The sequence below is a fragment of the Aquarana catesbeiana genome, linkage group LG01 (genome assembly GCF_042186555.1).
Source record: "Aquarana catesbeiana isolate 2022-GZ linkage group LG01, ASM4218655v1, whole genome shotgun sequence".
NCBI lineage: Eukaryota > Metazoa > Chordata > Amphibia > Anura > Ranidae > Aquarana > Aquarana catesbeiana.
In genome coordinates, this window is record NC_133324.1 from 107,150,057 (window position 1) to 107,172,573 (window position 22,517).

General features: G+C 42.8%; 1 protein-coding gene across 7 annotated transcripts in view; it reads left to right on the forward strand.

The window, feature by feature from the left end:
- The first annotated feature begins 13,569 nt into the window (after window positions 1-13,569).
- LOC141133309 (granzyme A-like) overlaps window positions 13,570-22,517 on the forward strand; it is a 153,781-nt gene continuing 144,833 nt past the window's right edge. For 2 of the 7 annotated variants that reach the window (XR_012243054.1, XM_073622623.1), the window contains exons 1-2: window positions 13,572-13,691; window positions 19,994-20,059. The gene's annotated coding sequence lies outside the window, so the exon portion shown is untranslated. Of the gene's footprint in view, window positions 13,967-19,993; window positions 20,060-22,517 lie in introns of all 7 variants that reach the window. The other 5 variants (XR_012243053.1, XM_073622613.1, XR_012243055.1 and 2 more) reach the window with 3 other exon arrangements.

Consider the following 22,517-nt stretch of genomic DNA (forward strand, 5'->3'; position numbering starts at 1 on the left):
GTTAGGATGCCAGTGTCTACAAAGTCGTAATATTGCAAAATGAAAACCCATGGCTTTGTGTAACTAAAAGGCAGGCTTTATCTGCTGGCTTGTATACAATTTTTGATTAATTTGTAGGCATTTTGCTAAGGCAGCCCTGAAGAAGCCTCAAGGCACTCTGGTTGAAATAGGCTACTCCAACCTTCTGGATAATAGGGGAAACAATTAAACCCAGCAGTAGCTACTGAAACACTGAGCAGACCTAAGTAATCACACACACAGCTGCAATGAATACAGTGAGCCAGCTAATTTTACCTGACCCAGCAATTGCAGCCACACACATTACAGTGTGACAAGCTAAATTTACCAAATTTATCAAAAAAACACACACATTGCCCCTCATCAATACCTCCCAAAGGTCCCTAAAATTGTTAAGAAAATTCAAAAAGGAAAATTTTATAATTTGTGGAGACTTTAATGCCCCGATGGACCCATCCATAGATACCCCTAAGGGAATTCACTCTACAAGAAATGGTTTGAAAAATATCTTTTCTCAGGAAGACCTTCATGACCCATGGAGATGCCTTCATTCAACAGTAGGGATGAGCCGAACACTCCCCTGTTCGGTTCGCACCAGAACATGCGAACAGGAAAAAAGTTTGTTCGAACTCGCGAACACCGTTAAAGTCTATGGGACACGAACATGAATAATCAAAAGTGCTAATTTTAAAGGCTTATATGCAAGTTATTGTCATAAAAAGTGTTTGGGGACCTGGGTCCTGCCCCAGGGGACATGGATCAATGCAAAAAAACGTTTTAAAAACGGACCTTTTTTCGGGAGCAGTGATTTTAATAATGCTTAAAGTGAAACAATAAAAGTGTAATATCCCTTTAAATTTGTACCTGGGGGGTGTCTATAGTATGAATGTAAAGGGGCGCATGTTTCCCGTGTTTAGAACAGCAAAATGACATTTCAAAGGAAAAAAAGTCATTTAAAACTACTCGCGGCTATTAATGCATTGCCAGTCCGACAATACACATGTTCATTGATAAAAACAGCACACAGGGGAACCCCGAACCAAAATTTAAAAAAAAATGACGTTGGGGGTCCCCCTAAATTCCATACCAGACCCTTCAGGTCTGGTATGGATTTTAAGTGGAACCCCGCGCCAAAATTTAAAAAAAAAAAGGCGTGGGGTCCCCTCAAAAATCCATACCAGACCCTTATCTGAGCACGCAACCTGGCAGGCCGCAAGAAAAAAGGGGGGGACAAGAGAGCGCCCCCCCTCCTGAACCGTACCAGGCCACATGCCCTCAACATTGGGAGGGTGCTTTGGGGTAGCCCCCTAAAGCACCTTGTCCCCATGTTGATGAGGACAAGGGCCTCATCCCCACAACCTTGGCCGGTGGTTGTGGGGGTCTGCGGGCGGGGGGCTTATTGGAATATGGAAGCCCCCTTTAACAAGGGGACCCCCAGATCCCGGCCCTCCCCCCTGTGTGAAATGGTACCCCAACATTTCACTAAAGTGTCAAAAATGTTAAAAATGACAAGAGACAGTTTTTGACAATTCCTTTATTTAAATGCTTTTTCTTTCTTCTTTCTTCTATCTTCCTTCATCTTCTTCTTCTTCTTCTTCTGGTTCTTCTGGTTCTTCCTCCGGTGTTCTCGTCCAGCATCTCCTCCACGGCGTCTTCTTCCCTTCTTCTCCTCAGGCCGTTCCGCATTCATGGCATGGAGGGAGGCTCCCGCTCATCTCTTCATCTTCTTCTCCTCTTCATCTTCTTCTCTTCTTCATCTTCTTCTCCGGGCCGCTCCGCATCCATGGCATGGAGGGAGGCTCCCGCTGTGTGATGCTTCTCCTCTTCTGATGGTTCTTAAATAATGGGGGGCGGGGCCACCGGGTGACCCCACCCCCCTCTGACGCACGGTGACTTGACGGGACTTCCCTGTGATGTCATGGGGAATGCCACAGGGAAATCCCGTCCCGAAGAAGAGAAGAAGTTGAAGAAGAGAAGAAGATGAAGAGAAGAGCGGGAGCCTCCCTCCATGCAATGGATGCGGAGTGGCCTGAGGAGAAGAAGGGAAGAAGACGCCGAGGAGGAGATGCTGGATGAGAACACCGGAGGAAGAACCAGAAGAACCAGAAGAAGAAGAAGAAGATGAAGGAAGATAGAAGAAAGAAGAAAGAAGAAGCATTTAAATAAAGGAATTGTCAAAAACTGTCTCTTGTCATTTTTAACATTTCTGACACTTTTTTAATCAAATGGTAGGGGTACCATTTCACACAGGGGGGAGGGCCGGGATCTGGGGGTCCCCTTGTTAAAGGGGGCTTCCAGATTCCGATAAGCCCCCCGCCCGCAGACCCCCACAACTACCGGCCAGGGTTGTGGGGATGAGGCCCTTGTCCTCATCAACATGGAGACAAGGTATTTTGGGGGGCTACCCCAAAGCACCCTCCCAATGTTGAGGGCATGTGACCTGGTACGGTTCAGGGGGTGCACTCTCTCGCCCCCCCTCTTTTCCTGCGGCCTGCCAGGTTGCGTGCTCGGATAAGGGTCTGGTATGGATTTTTGGGGGGACCCCACGCAGTTTTATTTTTAATTTTGGCGCTGGGTTCCCCTTAATATCCATACCAGACCTGAAGGGCCTGGTATGGAATTTAGGGGGAACCCCCACGTCATTTTTTTTTTTAAATTTTGGTTCGGGGTTCCCCTGTGGGGAATTCCCATGCCGTTTTTATCAATGAACTTCTATGTGTATTGTCGGACCGGCAATGCATTAATAGCCGCGAATAGTTTTAAATGACTTTTTTTCCTTTGAAATGTCGTTTTGCTGTCAGACTGTTCTAAACACGGGAAACATGCGCCCCTTTACAGGTATACTATAGACACCCCCAGCTACGAAATTTAAAGGGATATTACACTTTTATTGTTTCACTTTAAGCATTATTAAAATCACTGCACCTGAAAAAACGGCCGTTTTTAAAACTTTTTTTTGCATTGATCCATGTCCCCTGGGGCAGGACCCAGGTCCCCAAAAACTTTTTATGACAATACCATGCATATAAGCCTTTAAAATTAGCACTTTTGATTTCTCCCATAGACTTTTAAAGGGTGTTCCGCGGCATTTGAATTTGCTGCGAACACCCCAAATTGTTCGCTGTTTGGCGAACTTGCGAACAGCCGATGTTCCAGTCGAACATGAGTTCGACTCAAACTCGAAGCTCATCCCTATTCAACAGAAAAGGACCATACTTTTTACTCTAATGTGCACTAGTCTTATACAAGGATCGATTTTTTTCATCACTGATAGATTTCTCCTGCAAAAAATTAAGAATGCCCAGATACACAACATAACATGGTCCAACCATGCTCCAATTTCGATGAGCATTAATCTAGGACAACAATCTCCTAACTCCTCACTCTGGAGAAATAATACATATATCCTATTGCAGGAGAAAACTATCAGTGATGAAAGAAAGACTAGAAGAAATGTTTAATATTAACGATAATGATTATGTTTCTGCTCTCAGCTTATGGTGCGCTCACAAGGCATATGCCAGAGGGTTACTAATTCAAGTGGCTGTTTTTGTTTGTTGTTGTTTTTGTTATTTTTGAGATCAATAATGGCACTTTTGAATTATAATAATATATTCAAATTATCTGTTTTTTGATAGAAGGCTCTGTAAGCTGCACATGACCAGTGTCCCCTGAGGAAGTCCTATGGGCGAAACATGTTGGGAATCCATTATTGCTTTATTGTTGCATATATACCATTGTACTAGCCAGTACTATATCTCCTTTTTCCCTTGTTCCCTTTCTTTTAAATACATAAATTCTTATTTTGTTCATCAAAATAAAATAATTTTTTTATACTATATTTGATATTGTGTCTAATTACTTGCACCTTTAAAGTCCCATTTTCGTGTTTTCTACTTTCTAAATTTTGGGATGTGGTGCCATTAAATTATTTGGGGGTGTTCATGCTCATAAAAATCCACATAAGCTGTATGAGGTAAATTACCTTATTTTATTAGAACAAATCACTCAAGACCTCCAATCCATCCAAAAAAATCATTTATCCTGGATCGGTAGAATAGCAGCATTTAAAATGCAAACACTACCTAAAATTTTATATTACTCTCTCCCTGATGTTCATCTCTACTATTGTGCATCATTACTAGATCAGATGAAACACTGGTTTGTATATTCTAATCATATACTATGGTTGAATATTGAACGTGAAATAGTTAAAGGTAACAATCTTTTCCTTAGCCTTCACTTATTACCTAATCCAAAAAGTGAATATGCCTAACTACCTAACACTTAAATCTACCTTAACAGCCTGGACGTTTATTTTAACCAAACTACAACCTATAAGCTATCCAGCCCATGTTCCATTACCAATAAGAACTATTGACTATTGCAAAGCATGGCTTAATGTAACGCCCTGGACTAAGCAAGGCTTACATTTTTTTCTTAACCTGCCAAAAGACCCGATTCTCGAATAAGCTTAATTACAAACCTCACCTCAACGATTTTTAATCCCAAAATGAAAATGGAGATTCCTAGGGTTATCTAGGATTTCTTCACCTCTAGCAAAGTAAAAAAAAAGAGGCATATCACTGTTTTATAAACTCATCTCCTCTTTTCCCCCAAAAACCAAAACATCTAATATGATTAAATGGGAGAACGATCTTTCTCAATCTTTCTCATGGGAAACATGGCATAAAGCCATAAGGATTAATAGCTCAGCATCTTCATGCATGGAACACTGGGAAAACTCCCAAAAATGATTAAACCGTTGGTATTTGACCCCATACAGACTTTCTAAAATATTCCCATCTTCATCTTCCCTGTGTTGGAGATGTAACACCTAGATAGGTAATTTATTACATACACTTTGGGGATGTAAAGCTTTGTCCAGCTTTTGGAAGACAATTTCCTCCTTTGTTGCGTCTCTTACAGGTAATCTAACAGCACTCACACCAGCAATGGCCTTACTAGGGTTAAACTTAGATTTATACCTGCTCAATTATAGGACTATAGTAGCCAATATATTATTAGCCTCGGGACTCACCATAACTAAATTATGGAAATCCACTTTAGCTCCTAATCTCTCTGATGTCATTTAACCACTTCAATACCAGGCACTTAGACACCTTCCCGCCCAGCCCAATTTTCACCTTTCAGCGCTGTTGCAATTTGAATGACAATTGCGCGGCCATGCTACACTGTACCCAAACAATTTTTTTATCATTTTGTTCCCACAAATAGAGCTTTCTTTTGGTGGTATTTGATCACCTCTGCGGTTTTTATTTTTTGCGCAACAAATAAAAAAAGACCGAAAATTTCGAAAAAAAACAAGTTTTTCTTTGTTTCTGTTAAATTTTTTTGTAAATAAGTACGCTTTCTCCTTCAATAATGGGTACTGATATAGCTGCACTGATGGGCACTGATACGGCGGCACTGATGGGCACCGATGAGGTGGCACCAATGAGGTGGCACTGATGAGGTGGCACTAACGGGCACTGATGATGGGCACTGATAGGCGGCACTGATGGGCACTGATAGGTGGCACTGATGGGCACTGATAGGTGGCACTGGTATGCAGCACTGATGGGCACTCATAGGTGGCACTGATGGGCACACATAGGCGGCACTGATGGGCACTCGTAGGTGGCATTGATTGGCATATATGGGTGGCACTGATGGGTACTTATGTGTGGCACTGATGTGTGGCACTGATGGGCACTGATAGGTGGGCACTGATGGGCACAGATGGGCACTGACAGGTGGCACCGATGGGCACTGACAGGTGGCACCGATGGGCAATGACAGGTGGCACAGATGGGCAATGACAGGTGGCACTGATATAGCATTGCTGGGCAGATCTGGTCATTGCTGGGCAGATCTTTGGCATAATAGTGCCAATCAGTGCCCATTTGTGGGCACTGATTGGCACAGATTGGGCACATGTGGATGGCCATGGGGTACATACCTGGCCATCCACGTTGCCCCTTCCCTGGTGGTCCTAGTGGCATCCCTGGTAGTCCAGTGGGGTGATCTGCGGGGGGGCTGCGCTGATAAACAATCAGCGCAGACCCCACCTGCCAGGAGAGCCGCCGATCAGCTCTCCTCTACTTGCGTCTGTCAGACGCGAGTGAGGAAGAGCCGATCAACGGCTCTTCCTATTGACAGCGTGATCAGCCGTGATTGGACACGGCTGATCACGTGGTAAAGAGCCTCCGCCGGAGGCTTTTTACCAAGATCAGTGTAGCGGTGTGTCAGACTGACACACCGCTCCACCGATCGCCGCGATGCGCGCCCCCGGGGGCGCGCTGCGGCATGTTATCCTGCTGGACGTCATATGACGTCCAGTCAGGATAACACAACCACTTCCCGGACGTCAATCCGCTATAGGGCGGGCGGGAAGATTCAATTCCATAGCCCATTTTGAATTAATGTTAACTCACAAAAATGGCTCCATAGCTAAATTTACAATAGTTTGGCTTGCATGGACATTACATCCTAGAGCTTCAGATTTTTTGATAGATAACAAGAACTACTAAACTTGTGTTTCCAACATAACTCAAGACAAAGCTATAAAACTCATACGGTAACTTCCTCTCTCTTTCTTTCCTTTCCTCCTTTCTTATAGTTTAGCAACCTATCCTTGTTTACAGAGTGTTCTCCTTTGGGATAAACAAGGATTATTTTATTATTAAAGAATAATACAACGTTGGTTTCACTTAGTCTAGAGCAAATCAAAAAAGATACTGATAATGTATTTTGTTTGCTTACAGAAGTCTTACATCTGTTTTATGGTGACATTATCGAACCAAAATATTAATCTACTATTTTTGTTAAATATCTGAAAAGTCCAATAAAAATCTTTGAATTGGGAATATAAAAAAACACACACACACACGGTGAGTCAGAACTAAATCTAACTAATCCTAACACCTATGTAGGAGGGTGCTACAAACATTTCTCTTTAACTACATATTTGCGAGTAATTGGCTCATTTTTCTTAAAGACATTTCAGCACTAAGCCAAGAGACTTCTTCAGTTCTACAGAGTATTAGGACTGGTGTACACTGGCTTTGAATGTAAAAAGAAAACGTACTAAGAGCAAGGCTGTGATTGTAGTCATTTTCTGAAAATAGTTGTCAGGCTGTAATGCTGATCCAGTGGCTTCAGTAAATTTATAGTCACAGACCTGGAACAAAAATGCAAATTGGAAGTTGTCACATCACTCTTAAGCTGAGTATACACCCAAGAGTCTTCAGGCAAGGAGGAGGGGTTTTCTCAGCTAAGCATACCCTCCTGCCTGCATGCCTGAGCTAAGGGCAGATGCATTTCAGGAAGTAAACGCTACATGAATCATCTGCCCTTACTCAAGATGGCTGTGACTAGAAATGCTAGGGGGTGTTGTTCAAAGTGATTTCTCATCAAAATAGAGCATGGAGACATGGATGGATGGTTGAGTTTGCTTTGAATATGAAAAATGAATTAAATAGCAATTTTGGTTTGTGGTGCTCAGATGCAGTGTAGTTCAGCTTTAACCAATTGCCGACAAGCTCACGCAGATATACGTCGGCAAAGTGCCATGTTCCCGCGAATTGCCGTATATGAACGGCAGCTCCTTTAAGAGCCATAGCAGGCGCACACACCCGCTGCACAGTGGAAAACCCAATGCCCGTGGCCAGCGGGTGCGATTGCCGCCTGCCACCCACGATCGCGGGCACTAGAGCTAGAATAGGGTGTGGGTAAACACACAAATCCCTGTTTCCGACAGGGGAGGAGAGACCGATTGTCTGTTCCTATTAAGTAGGAACAATGATTTGGCTCCTCCTCTAGTCAGTCCTATCCCCTCACAGTTAGAAACACACCTAGGGAAGATATTTAACCCCTTGATCGCCCCCCTAGTATTAACCCCTTCCCTGCCAGTGACATTTACACAGTAATCAGTGCATTTTTATAGCACTTATCGCTGTATAAATGTCAATGGTCCCAAAGAGATGTCAAAAGTGTCCGATCTGTCCGGTGCAATGTCGCAGTCCCACTAAAAATCGCAGAACAATGCCATTACTAGTAAAAAAAAATAAAAATGCCATAAAAATGATATAAATCTATTCCCTATTTTGTAGACGCTATAACATTTGCACAAACCAATCAATATACGCTTATTGCAAATATATATGTAAAAGAATACATATTGGCATAAACTGATGAAGAAATTCATTTTTTAAAAACATTTTTGGGAATATTTATTATAGCAAAAAGTAAAAAATATTGTTTTATTTCAAAATTGTCACACTTTTTTTGTTTATAGCACCAAAAATAAAAACCGCAGATGTGATCAAATACCACTAAAAGAAAGCTCTATTGTGGGAAAAAAAGGACATCAATTTTGTTTGGGTACAACGTCGCATGACCGCACAATTGTCAGTTAAAGTGATGCAGTGCCGTATCGCAATAAAATGACCTGTTTGTTAAGCAGGAAAATCTTCCAGGGCGGAAGTGGTTAATATAATTTTATAATTGTATTTGTTTTTTTAAAAACACATTTTTCGTCCTTTGTTAAATAATTGAAAACCTTTTATAAACATGTTTTTTTCCACACAGTAATCATACAGCAAACATTACACTTGGTGCCCATTCAATTTCTGCTGTAGAAGAAGAAAAGCCATTTCTAAAACTGGACAGAGTGATTACACATGAGCTTTATAAGGATGGATCATTTAACTATGATGTTGCTCTTCTGCAGGTAAAAGTAATTTATAATTCTTCTGGTGATTAAATGGTCAATACAATATTATCAGCAGCAGTAATGACAGAATTTGGCACCAACAATGGCTTTCGAATTTTTAGAAAATAAAAAAGGCCATAGAAAAAGAAAAAAAAAAAAGATGTGTACTAAGGGTTCTTCCACGCGGCGATCTGCCCGGAGGACTCTGCTTTGCTCAGCGGGGGATCAATCCGCTGATCCCCACTGAGCCAGAGGATGACAGGTCCATCTCCGCTCACTGTGCAGAGACGGACCTCTCAGAGCCCCGCTCTCCTCTATAGGGAGATTGGATGAAAACGCATCCGCCTGCCTGTTTTCCTCCGATCCCATCCAATCCTCCAGACAGATGGAAAATAGGGTCACTATCTGTCTGGATTTCACAGACAGGATCGGATAGCAGTGGGTGTCAGCGAACATGTCACCGTTGACATCCGCTGCTAGGAGTGAATGGAGCATTCGATGAAAAACTAACAGGCGGACCTGATCGGAAAGCCCATGTGAAAGGGGCCTCTAGCAAAAAACAAAACAAAAAAAAAAACAGAGTGGTGGGTGGCAGCAATTTTAATAATGGTTAAAGCGGGAACTTCACCCAAAAGGGGAGTTCCACTCTTCTTCCTCCTTCTCCTCCTACCCCATTCTTCTGCAATATTTGGAGCATATTGGTTTTTTTTTGGGGGGGGAGCAGGTACCTAATTTTGACAGATACCCACTTCCACTTGAATTCCCTAGGCAATCTATGTGGAAGTTTTCCTCCCCCACACCCCCTTGCCAGCAACTTTCTAGGACACGTCACAGGTCCTAGAAGGCTGCAGGACCATTCATAATGCAACACGACCAGGGTGACCACACTATTAAGCTCTCACCGCTGATAAATGGTGGTTACTTACTTCCTGCCACTCCTCTGATTGAGAGGTTCTAACCGTAGCCTGCATACAAATATTGAAACTGTCCCTGGGAAAAACACCAGAGTGGGTAACCCAGGGATAAAGATGGCTACTAATGGTCAGAGAGGGCAATAGGAGAGGAGTGGGTAAAAAACAATGCCAAATTTTATTAGTTTACCAAAACCACATGATGTATAAAAACATGTTGCTTCTCAATGGAAGCCAAAGATTCTCGGTCCCCCGTCACCAACCATAAAATGGTACACCAGGAGAAACAATCACAGATGGTGCACCGATGGAACAGATAAACTGACAAGGACTAACAAGACAAACCGTACACATTAAATAACAGACAAAGAAAACATGCAGTGCAGGCGCCTACAGTGATCCACACATACATAGAAACTCCAATGGCTAAACGCCAATAAACGTAATTAACCAATATTAATGAAAGAGTACATAGGGGTGACTATGCATGTGTGGCCCCCGGGGGAGCAATGAAGCTGAATCTGGCTAGTAGGATAACATCATGAAAAATAGGGCCACTAAGAATGAATAGTATTAGGATGACAGATAGCGCTAAAAGGGGGTCCTTTAGTACATGCTGTGGTTGTACAAAGTCACACTGGTTGCATATTGTAAATGCATATCCTAGGGATAACAAAGTTCAAAAAGCAAGGCTCCTATTGCAATGATGTTCACATAACCATAGGCGTGAATCTAGTCAGTTATTTGTCAGGCATGCCAAAGTAACAGTGATTGTTGGACGAGTTGCTAATACCAGAAAAAGTTCAAAGTAGTATTATGCCATATAGCTTTTCGGACGTCATCAACACTAAGTGTGCCCTAATTGCATGTCCATCAGAGCAGACTGTCACGGGATCTGGGTCAATCCCCGTGGCACTCAGTTACTGACTAGCAAAGTTCCAAAGTAGAAATACAATGAGTACAAAAGTGTTGCAGTGTAACGTTACCGCCTTCCTTGTTGGTATGAGAGCAGGCGCTTCAGAGGTAAAGCGGGCTCATCACATTCCCATCCGTCTGTGGGGGGTAGGTAAGTTGGCGCCAGTGGATCTAACGTCCTGGGTATCCACCCGCTCTCTGCGCGTGAGTCGGCCGCGCCGCGGCGGAGTCCTGCAACCGCTGGTGGCTTTACTCGCGATAGCTTCAACTGTGTGGGTGGAGACATTTAGTAGGGAGCTTCTCCGCTTCACCGCTTCCTGGGATGTTCGGGGAATCACTGGAGCGGCGTCCATGCATTGCAGTTACGTCGACGCGATTTGCAATGTCACGTAGCTTCAACGTAGTGATTAGACTGGCAGGTACTGCAGACTCGATGTCCGCTGGCACCCGCCGATGCTTCGGTACACAGGCAGAACGGCGTTCTGCCTATGTAAACAAGGCAAAATTGTCTTTTTTGGTTTATAGTGCAAAAATTAAATAAAAACCACAAAGGTGATCAAATAAAACCAAAAGAAAGCTCTATTTGTGGGAAAAAAAAGGACATCAATTTTGTTTAGGTACAGCGTTGCATGACCGTGCAATTGTCAGTTAAAGTTATGCAGTTATCGCAAAAAATGGCCTGGTCATGAAGAGGGGTAAACCTTCCGGAGCTGAAGTGGTTAAAGTGGTGTTCCGGCCGAAATTATACTTTTTAAATAAAAATACCCCTATAATACACAAGCCTAATGTATTCGAGTAAAGTTAGTCTGTAAACTAAGGTCTGTTTTGTTAGTTTATAGCAGTAGTTTGTTATTTTATAAACTTACAGCAGGCCGTGGCCATCTTAAGTGTGGACAGCTGAAGCCAGACTATATTTCTTCCTGGATCTAATCCTTGCAGATCTTGCACATGCTCAGTGCAGCACAAGCAGTGTAATGGGTTTCAGGTTAGGTTTTCATAGCAACGGCAGTGTCAGAGGAAGTTGCCGCCCCTTCCCAGAAGGCATTGCAAACAGGAAATGATGCGATGGGCCACGGCGAGGGAGGAGGACGTGAAAAATGAATACAGCAGATATACCGTAGGTGCTGAGAAAAAAAAAAAAAAATATCCAATTCGTTTACAGTGCACAGTTTAGTGAGCGATGCTGAAGAGTTGTAAAAGTGGGTGGAACTCCACTTTAAGATCACTAGTGTCATTTCTGTCTGCTGCTTCATTCCTTTGCTATCGGCATGAGTCAAAAGTATATCAATATTCCTGCGCTACCATGTGTGGAAGAGAAAAAACTAACTGGAAAAGCTGCCTTCACTGGATAGGGTACACCTTGCCCCTATTGGTTAATGACACAAAAATAAAAAATGTGGTGCTGCGCTAATCCAACAAGAGCATAATACATAAAAATGTGAAAATATAAAACCAGATTAATGCCCCGTACACATGGTCGGATTTTCCGACAGAAAATGTGTGATAGGACCTTGTTGTCGGAAATTCCGACTGTGTGTAGGCTCCATCACACATTTTCCATCGGATTTTCCGACACACAAAGTTTGAGAGCAGGCTATAAAATTTTCCGACAACAAAATCCGTCAGAATTTCCGATCGTGTGTACACAAATCCGACGCACAAAGAGATGAAAGCTATTGAAAGCTATTGGCTACTGCCCCGTTTAAAGTCCCAACGTACGTGTTTTACGTCACCACGTTCAGAAGGATCGGATTTTCTGACAACTTTGTGTGACCGTGTGTATGCAAGACAAGTTTGAGCCAACATCCTAGGATTTTGTTGTCAGAATGTGCTGATAATATCTAAAATACTTTAAAGTGACAGTGCTTGTGCTAACGTACTAATATTAGAGATAGATCCACATGTGACCAACAACATGTGCAGGGTAATAACAGTGAATATTCCCAATTAATAAATTAAATGCAAATAAGTAAACTAAATCTTAAACTGGGTAGGTAAAGAAATGCAGATAATGTGCACACCAGGCACACATCAAGCAAATGAATGGACAAAGTGACTAGTGCAACCAGGCAAAAATGTTTGTGACAAATGTCTAAAAAATGTCCACAGATAAAAGTGCGCATATAATAGTCCTCTTGAAAGGAGTGAGGTGACTGGAACAAATATCACACAGTGATGTTTTCCTCTTCTTGCAACACAACACACACTTATAAGTAGTGGCCCCTTACCTGCAGGTAATGGGGTAACAGCATAAACCAATATTAGGAATGACGACCCTTTCTCACTAACGAGTCCATATATATCATCCACCAGTTAGGAGGCTGTTATATTTCCGTCTTACATTATTTTTTATTAATTTTATTGTGTACATGTTTTATTTTTATTTACTAACAGCTCTCTGGTTGTATACTCCCCTTCAAGACCATTATTACTCTGTCTATACATTTTGATAATTGAGTTATGGGATTGTCCCTTTTATGCCATCAATATGCATTGGCTATTGGGGGATATCCGTCCCCCAAATAGCCATACTTTTTATCTTCATATTTTTTACTTTCGCTTCTTCCCAATCCCGGTCAGCATAGATGTCTCTCCCTGCCGATCGGTTATAGAGATTTTAATTAATTAAATAACCCTTTTATATTAATGTAGTTGGCCTTATAGATGTTTTTATTTTTAATTATATCCGCCTTTGTGATTATTCCACTTAATACTTTATATACAGAGCGAAGGCTGTTGTCACCATCCCGGGTTCTTTCCCTTTCTGCTGACAGTTGCTGTCAGTGTGTTTACTAATTGGTTGTCTGACTCTCAGCTGTCTAAAATTAACACCGCCCTCCATTTCACCTGATGTGTGTCCGGCCGCTCTGTTGGTTATCAACAATATGGCCGCGCCCGTCCATCTCCGGGAAAATGGCCGCTATACTATTATTCATAGACTCCAAGAAAATGGCCGCCCATTAGAGTCTATGGGTGAGCTATATAAAGACATCTATCGTGCCTCCCTGCATCCCCTGATGAAGTCACATGGTCCGTGACGTCACGTGTAGGGACGGGACAGGCACTCTATTTTGATTGGTGATACGAGCTCGCCGCTCGTCCGAGTAAGGAATTGTTTATCTGTTTTTAATGTGAGTACCTTTTGTATGCTAATAAAACCCAGCTTGTTGCCAACAATATTACACTATCTGGGACCTTCCTTTGTTCTTTCTCATTGGTGACCCCCTCTATATCCGTGGAGGGACTGAGTTCCCGCATGAGGCTATCGTGTATAGGACCAAAGGTTGTCGCCCCCATTACTGGTCTTACGCTGGTACCCCGCCACCTGGAAGGATTTAGCCCCTGCACCAGGAGAAAGGATCGTCATTCCTAATATTGGCTTATGCTGTTACCCCATTACCTGCAGGTAAGGGGCCACTACTTATAAGTGTGTATTGTGTTGCAAGAAGAGGAAAACATCACTATGTTATATTTGTTCCAGTCACCTCACTCCTTTCAAGAGGACTATTATATGTGCACTTTTATCTGTGGACATTTTTTAGACATTTGTCACAAACATTTTTGCCTGGTTGTACTAGTCACTTTGTCCATTCGTTTGCTTGATGTGTGCCTGGTGTGCACATTATCTGCATTTCTTTACCTACCCAGTTTAAGATTTAGTTTAATTATTTGCATTTCATTTATTAATTGGGAATATTCACTGTTACTACCCTCCGCATGTTGTTGGTCACATGTGGATCTATCACTAATATTAGTATGTTAGCACAAGCACTGTCACTTTAAAGTATGTTAGATATTATCAGCACTGTTAGGCTGGGTTCACACTGGTCCGACAAACGCTCCGACATTGGGAGCTCATGTCGCATGACGTGTGAAATTTAATGTTTCCCTATGGGAGCCGTCCTAACTGGTCCGACACAAGTCGTTCCGACTTTAGAAATGCTCCCTGTACTACTTTGGTCCGACTTTGATCCTACTTCAGCCTATTGACTATCATTGAAGTCGGATCAAAGTCGGATTGCCGTCTTGCATGATCCGACTTCGGCACGCGACTTGTGCTCAGATGTTCTTGAGGGGGAACTCCGCGCCAAATTTTAAATAAAAAACCGGCATGGGTTCCCCCTCCAGGAGCATGCCAGGCCCTTGGGTCTGGTATGGACCTTGAGGGGAACCCCCTACGCCGATAAAGACGGCGTGGGGGTCCCCCCCAATCCATACCAGACCCTTATCCGAGCACGCAGCCCGGCCGGACAGGAATGGGGGTGGGGACGAGCGAGCGCCCCCCCCCTCCTGAACCGTACCAGGCCGCATGCCCTCAACATGGGGGGTTGGTGCCTTGGGGGAGGGGGCGCGCTGCAGCCCCCCACCCCAAAGCACCTTGACCCCATGTTGATGAGGACAAGGGCCTCTTCCCGACAACCCTGGCCGTTGGTTGTCGGGGTCTGCGGGCGGAGGGCTTATCGGAATCCAGGAGCCCCCTTTAATAAGGGGGCCCCCAGATCCCGGCCCCCCACCCTATGTGAATGAGTATGGGGTACATGGTACCCCTACCCATTCACCTAGGGAAGTGTCAATAAAAAAAACCACAGTACACAGGTTTCAAAATTAATTTATTGGGTAGCTCCGGTATCTTCTTCCGACTTTTCCCGGTGTTCCGCCTCTTCTCCCGGGCCCCGCCGCTATCTTCTTCCAGCTCTATTGCCAGCGAGGGGCCCGGTCTGCTGCCGCTGTCTTGTCGCCGCTGTCTCGCCGCTTCTTCTCTTCATCTCTTCTTCCGATGTTGACACGACGCTCTCCCCGGCTGGAATGCTCTCTGTGAGCTCTGCTCTGACTTATATAGGCGGTGACCCCGCCCCCTTATGCCGTCACAGTCTCTGGGCATGCTGGGACTGTGACGGCATAAGGGGGCGTGGTCATCACACCCGTACCACAGGTGCCGATCACATGCAATCTCTTTTTTGCACAGAAAATAGTGCAGAGACTTGTTTTTCCCCACACTAGAATCGGATCACATGGGTGTTCTCATGCGATCTGATTCATGTGCGAGTTCACAGTTCGCACTGCGATCTGTGAACTAAACTGGGGGTGTCATTAATTAATGACACCCGCAGTGGTTCACAGAATGCAGTGTGAACTACCTGTGGGAGGGATGCGATGCGGGAACCAGCGCTATAATCGCACTGGTTCCCGCATCGCACATATGTGAACCCAGGGTTAAAGATAATCTGGAATGATAATAAAGTTACATAATCAAGAAAATGTCATTTTAATCTGAATTTTCTGCATTCTCAACAGCCTGATAAAAACGTTAGCTAAACCCAAGAAATAAAATATGCCATACTGCAGCTTAATGGTCTTCAGACGTTTGCTTGACAAAATCACATATTTTGCTGCTTAACCGCTTGCCGACCCTATACTGTATATATACAGCGGCAAGGTGCATTTTTTTTTTTTAGCACTGATCACTGTATTGGTGTTACTGGTTCCCACAAAGTGTCACTTAGGGGTTGATTTACTAAAGGGAAAAAGACTGTGCACTTTGGAAAGTGCAGTTGCCCTCTTCAGGAGCAGTTGCTCCAGAGCTTGGTAAATGAGCAGAAGCTCTGCTGACTTCCATCATCCAATCACGTGCAAGCAAAAATGCAGTTTTTTTAATTTTCCATTGGGTACTCTTTGCAAAGTGAAGCCTTACCTCATTTACTAAGCTCTGGAGCAATTACACTTGTAGAGGGCAACTGCGCTCTGCAAAGTGCACAGTTTTTTTGCCTTTAGTAAATCAACCCCTTAGTACCTGATTTTTCCGCCGCAATGTCGCAGTCCCACTATAAGTCGCTGATCGCCGCCATTACTAGTAAACAAAAATTGTAAAAATTAAAATTCCATAAATCTATTCCATAGTTTGTAGACACTAACTTTTGCACAAACCAATCAATATACGCTTATTGGGATTTTTTACCAAAATATGTAGCAGAATACATATTGGCCTAAATTGATTGATGAAGAAATTTGATTTTTTAAATTTTTTTTATTGGATAATGGATATGTTCTACAGCAGAAAGTTAGAAATATAGTTTTGGGTTTTTTTTTCAAAATTGTCTGTATTTTTTTATTTATAGCGCAAAACATAAAAAACGCAAAAACGCAAATAGCATAAAAAAAAGCTCTATTTGTGGGAAAAAAAGTACTTAATTTTATTTGGGGACAGCGCTGCACGACCGCACAATTGTCAGTTAAAGTAATGCAGTGCCATATTGTGAAAAATGGCCTGGTCATGAAAGGGGGTAAACCTTCCAGAGAGCAAGTGGTTAAACAGCAGACCTATTAAAGGCCTTTAAAAAAATTAAATGGATCAAATAATAATACACTAGGGTGTTTTTTCTCTCTGTAAGCAAAGTTAATCTTAAAGCGGAGTTCCACCCAAAAGTGGAAGCTCCACTCGTTTGCACTCACATTTTGGCCCCTTTTTTGGGGGGCGGGCAGGTACCTGCTTTTGATGGGCACCCGCTCCTCCTCCTTTCCCCGCAGCCTTCTGGGACACATCACAGGTCCCAGAAGACTACAGGACCATTCGCAAGGCACAGCGTAACTTGCACATGCACAATAGGAAACATTCTGTGAAGCCCTTACTAGAGAAGCCAGCGCCTGCACCCAAAGAAGCAGATCGAGTGAGGACATCACTCGATCCCTGGACAGGTAAGTGTCCTTATAGTAAAAGTATTTGTAGCTGTTGACTTTATTTTTTTCTGAAGGAGCCTGGAGCTCCTCTTTACCTCTTTACTTCTGGAGGAAAAGATATTTAACCTCTACATGCAGAAAGGTTTCTTCACAGTAAGAGCTGTGAAATTACAAGAGCTTCAAGAGCTAGTTCTTGCCAGCTTAGTAGCTCTTATTTAAAAAAAAAGAGCTGGATTCATTCCTAAATGTACAAACTATAACTGAATATTTCCATTTATAGCTAATAACACCTTATTAGTTGATCCAGGTAATACCCACTTGCCTCCTGGGGGGGGTCAGGAATTAACTTTTTTATCCTGTTAGATCATATTAGATCATGCTTTATTGTGTTTTTCTCCTTCCTCTGGATCAACTGTGGGTATAGGATAGTATATTTGGAGGTATTTTATTTCCTCCTCCTCCTCTTCCTCCATTGAAATCTATGGGACACGACATGAGAAATCAATAGTGCTAATTTTAAAGGCTTATATCCAAGTTATTGTCATAAAAAGTGTTTGGGGACCCGTGTCCTGCCCCCAGAGAACATGCATCAATGCAAAAAAAAGGTTTAAAAACTGATGTTTTTTCGGGAGCAGTGATTTTATTAATGCTTAAAGTGAAACAATAAAAATGAAATATTCCTTTAAATATCGTGCCTGCGGGGTGTCTATGGTATGCCTGTAAATTGGCACATTTTTCCCGTGTTTAGAACAGTACCACAGCAAAATTACATTTCTAAAGGAAAAAAGTAATTTTAAACTGATCGCGGCTGTAATTGTCAGGTCTCGGCAATATAGATAAAACTCATTGAAAAAACGGCATGGGTTCCCCCCAGTCCATTACCAGGCCCCTTGGGTCTGGTAAGAATATTAAGAGGAACCCCGAACCAAAAATGTTTAAAAGATTGCATGGGGGTCCCCCCAAAATCCATACCAGGCCTTTCAGGTCTGGTATGGATATTAAGGGGAAACCTGCGCCAAAATGTAAAAAAAAAGCATAGATACATAGACACAAGACACAAGTTTTTTTGTGATGATGGTATGAGCATAATGAAAACACAGAGGATAGATTCAGACACAGTCCGCTAGACAATGTAATCTCTATTCCAAAGTAACTTAGAATAGAGTTATGTACCATTAGACTGTCATCAACTCATAAATCAGCAAGATCAGCAATAAACAATGTATATAAACATTAATTACAGTGTGGATAAGGATACTGTAAATGGTTTAGAGTGCATTATTAAAATAATGTCTAGGGTTCTATGCAATATTTCCTGAGCGGTACCTCTTACACTAAGCAATGGGCGAAGGTCTCTGTGTAGCAACTATAAGGAAGCAGTCTTCAGTGCTGGCTCATCAGTTGGTTAGCGTTGGGGCCCAGTTGTACCATTGTGCACATTAGGAACAGTCCCAGGCATACCTGCTGGCAGCAATAAGACTACTAGGCAACTGTCTAGTCAAACACTTGCCTGAAGATAGGGCCTTGCGTGGCTCCAAAACATTGCCTTATGTGTACCATGTGACCACGAGAATAAAGCTTTGGACCCTTCTTGAGGAATCCTTGGTGTGCTGATCACATCTCTTCACTCCAAGTGATACTAAAGCCTCAGTTTTTTTTTTGCTTAAAAATAACAAACATGTTATACTTACCTGCCCTGTGCAGTGGTTTTGCACAGAGCAGCCCAGATCCTCCTCTTCTCGGGGCCCTTTTCAGCTCTCCTGGCCCCTCCCTCCTTTCAAGTGCCCCCACAGTCAGCAGCTTGCTATGGGGGCACTCGAGCCGAGCCAAAACTCTGTGTGTCCATTCAGACACGGAGCCCTGGCTAGGCCCCGTCCCCTCTCTTGCCTTATTGGCTCACTGACTTTGATTGACAGCAGTGGGAGCCAATAGCGCTCCACTGCTATCTCAGCCAATGAGGAGGAGAGTCCCAGGCAGCCGAGTCTCTCCTGCAACATCGCTGGATAGAGATGGGCTCAGACAAGTAATAGGGGGACTGATGGGGGGCTGCTGCACAGAGAAGGTTTCTTATATCATAATGAATTAAGATAAAAAAATGATGCCTTTACAATCACTTTCAATGGGACTACATGTCCCATGATCCTCCACCAGCCATTTCAGTTTGGTCCGCTCCGCTGCTTGCCAGGAAAGAGGAGTAGGGGGAGCGAGTGGGGGAATCACACACAGCCCCTCTGCCCTTTCTTGCAGCAGCAGAGAGGTAGAAAGAAGAAAGCCAGCAGCTGCACACATACACATGGGGGCGGCAAGAGAGCGGGGGAGAAACACAAATTGCTCCTGTTGCCAGCAAAGCAGCACCTGGCTACATTGTTTATCCAATACATCAATGTATTTAGTATTTTTTCCATCTGCCCAGAATTCAGCTGCAAACGGGTCCCAGAGTAATGGGGATCTATATGAGATCTTGTTATATCTCTAAATCTTCTGACTAGTCAGTGTTGGCTGTATTATGTTTACTGTATGAACCATAGTCTGCTTTTTGCTGAATTACCAAACCACTTAAATCATCAATTACTCTTTGTCTTAATGATATCTACATACTGTGGTCACCAAGTAAAACAGGAACAACTTTTTTTTTAATCTTCTGTGGTTTTTACAGTGTCTACACAGTCATTGCTGTCCATAGAATTGGTCATGAAAAGCTAGTCGTCTGTTATGTATAGATAGTCACCTTATTTTATATCTATATTTTTTTTGACAGGGAGACTCTGGTGGACCACTGATCTGCAACAGAATGCTGCGGGGTGTCGTATCTTTTGGCGCGCGTGTATGTGGTATTACTGAAAGTCCAACTGTCTTTACTGATTTGAATAGCAAGATCGTTTGCTGGATATATAAACACCTGAGTGGCTTGCCGTAAAGAAAAAAATGCTATCTTTAGTAAATGTTTGATACCTTTACCTTTCCATTTCAATTAGCAGCCACTTATGTTTTTCTAAAACTGCCACAAATTCTACTATTGGCTTTGTGAAATCAATGCAACAGTAGAAAAATTGGGTGGGAGAACAAAAAAATGAAAAGCACAATCCCCAAGGAGACAATAGTGAAACAATGGGGTGTACCCAAATCTCTCACTAGGGGGAATCTCTCCCCTTTCATCCCCGCACCTCCCCTAGTGGGAGATTCAGGTACGGCCCATTGGTTGCAGTACTCTGTCCAGAATTATCACCCCCTGTTCATGCGACTGGCTTTGTATTTTTCACAGAAATTGAAACTTCTTCATTGAATTTTGCCATGTGCAGTATTTAAAGAGTAAATTTACTTTTGTTGAGAAAAAAACAATCCCCTCTGGGTGATCAATGTACACCGCAAGGATTTTTAACAAACTTATCCATTTCTGTTTGTTGTCTGCAGAGTGAATCTGAATGGGAGTGTTTTTTTTTCTATTGTTATTACTCAGCTGATACACTTGCAGTGTTCTAAAGAGGAAAATGTAGGATTTGCACCCCTTTACAAGTGATTAACCCTTTAGAAGTATCTTGCCAAAAATTACATTTTTGTTGCAGAGGGTGCCTAAAATATGACATGTATTTTGTAGCAGAATTTTGAGAAATTACTGAGCCAATCACACATGCAGGAAATGACATTTCTGGGGGTGTTCCATGCACCATTGGTTGCCATATTGCATTGAATTTTACAGAAAATGACAGCACTGCGGATTGAAAAGGAAATGCCATTTTTTAACAGCATTCAAATACAACATGTGTAGCAATTGTATATGCTATATTTTTTATTTGCTATTTATAGTGGAGTAACCCTTTAACTAAATTGGTAAAACTTTTTTTTTCCAGAAAAAAAAAGTTGCTTCACTTTAAAGTGGTTGTAAACCTTTACATATACCCAGTGACTAGCCTTAGGTGATACACAGAGATGAAACAAATCATCCTATATAAGTTGTACTGGTTTATCTGTGGCCATCTCTCCTCTACATCCACCTAAAACACCCAGATCAAAAGACTATTTCTCAGCAGTAGAAGGCGGGAGGCAGGGATGTGACATCACAAACACTGCAGAGCTAGAGCACAGAGCTCAGTGAAACCTGAAGCCTGAGTGAGGGAATGAACACACCCACCTCTAAACCCTGTCATAGGGAAATATACACAACTGGAGCTATCAGTCACCTCCCGTGTGTCCGAGGGGGGCAGGACATCCCCCAGGGGACTGTGGAGTCGGCATAGAGTATTATCAATTATTTATGCAGATAGCAGAGGAATCAGAGATCAGAGAGAAATGACTCCCGGTGCTTTGGATTGAGGCAAGTATACACTAAAGAATGATATGCTTTGTTTATTTTACATGTTAGAGGTTTACAACCACTTTAAGCTAAAAAAAAAAACAAACAAAAAAACATAGCATTCAGTACCACTTTAATTCCTTGTTCTTCTACAGTTTATCACATGATTAAAAACAGTACAGCGTCATTTTTTTGTTTAAGCTTAACATAGTATAATTAGTTATCCTAAAAATGATAAAATGTCACGCTTCTGTTATTCTTTTGCATCCTCTGTAATCATATATAGATTATCTTCACTATATGCTTTCCAGCAGCTTTGCTCAGTCTGAAACTGGGCAGCAATAAATCCTTTTCACTTGACACTTACTTGTACTGGCTCTTTTATTAAACTGCTTGTAAAGGCAGAATGTTTTTTTACCTTAATGCATTCTATTCATTAAGATAAAAAATCCTTCTGTGTGCAGCTTCCCCCTCAGCCCCCCTAATACTTACCTGAGCCCCATCTCGATCCAGCGATATTGTAAGAGAGACTCGGTTGTCCGGGATGCACCCTCCTGATTGGCTGAGACACAGCAGGCAACACCCCCCCCCCCCACCACCAGTTTGCAGGAAAAAAAAATAAAAATAAATTATATAATTATTTTTTCTGTGTAATTTTTAACTTATCTCTGTCTCTCTGCCTAGCAATAGGCCGTCCATCCTCAATATCATTAAAACTGCAATGTAAAAACACAGAGAAATCGTTTCTCCACGCTTATTTGCTCCTTTTCAGAACTCTGTTGTGTTCAATAGAGCTCATTAGGATCGGCCGATATGCCGACCTGGCCCGCCTATTGAGCTCCCCAATTTGCTCCCTGCACTGGGGGGTGGAGATCCAGCAGGTCCAGCCCCCAGGATAGGATTCACCATGCGGAGTTCTGTCTGTGTCATCCAGTGGCGTAGCTGGGAGGGGGGGGTGCAGCCTGGGTGACACCCACAGAGGAGTGACACC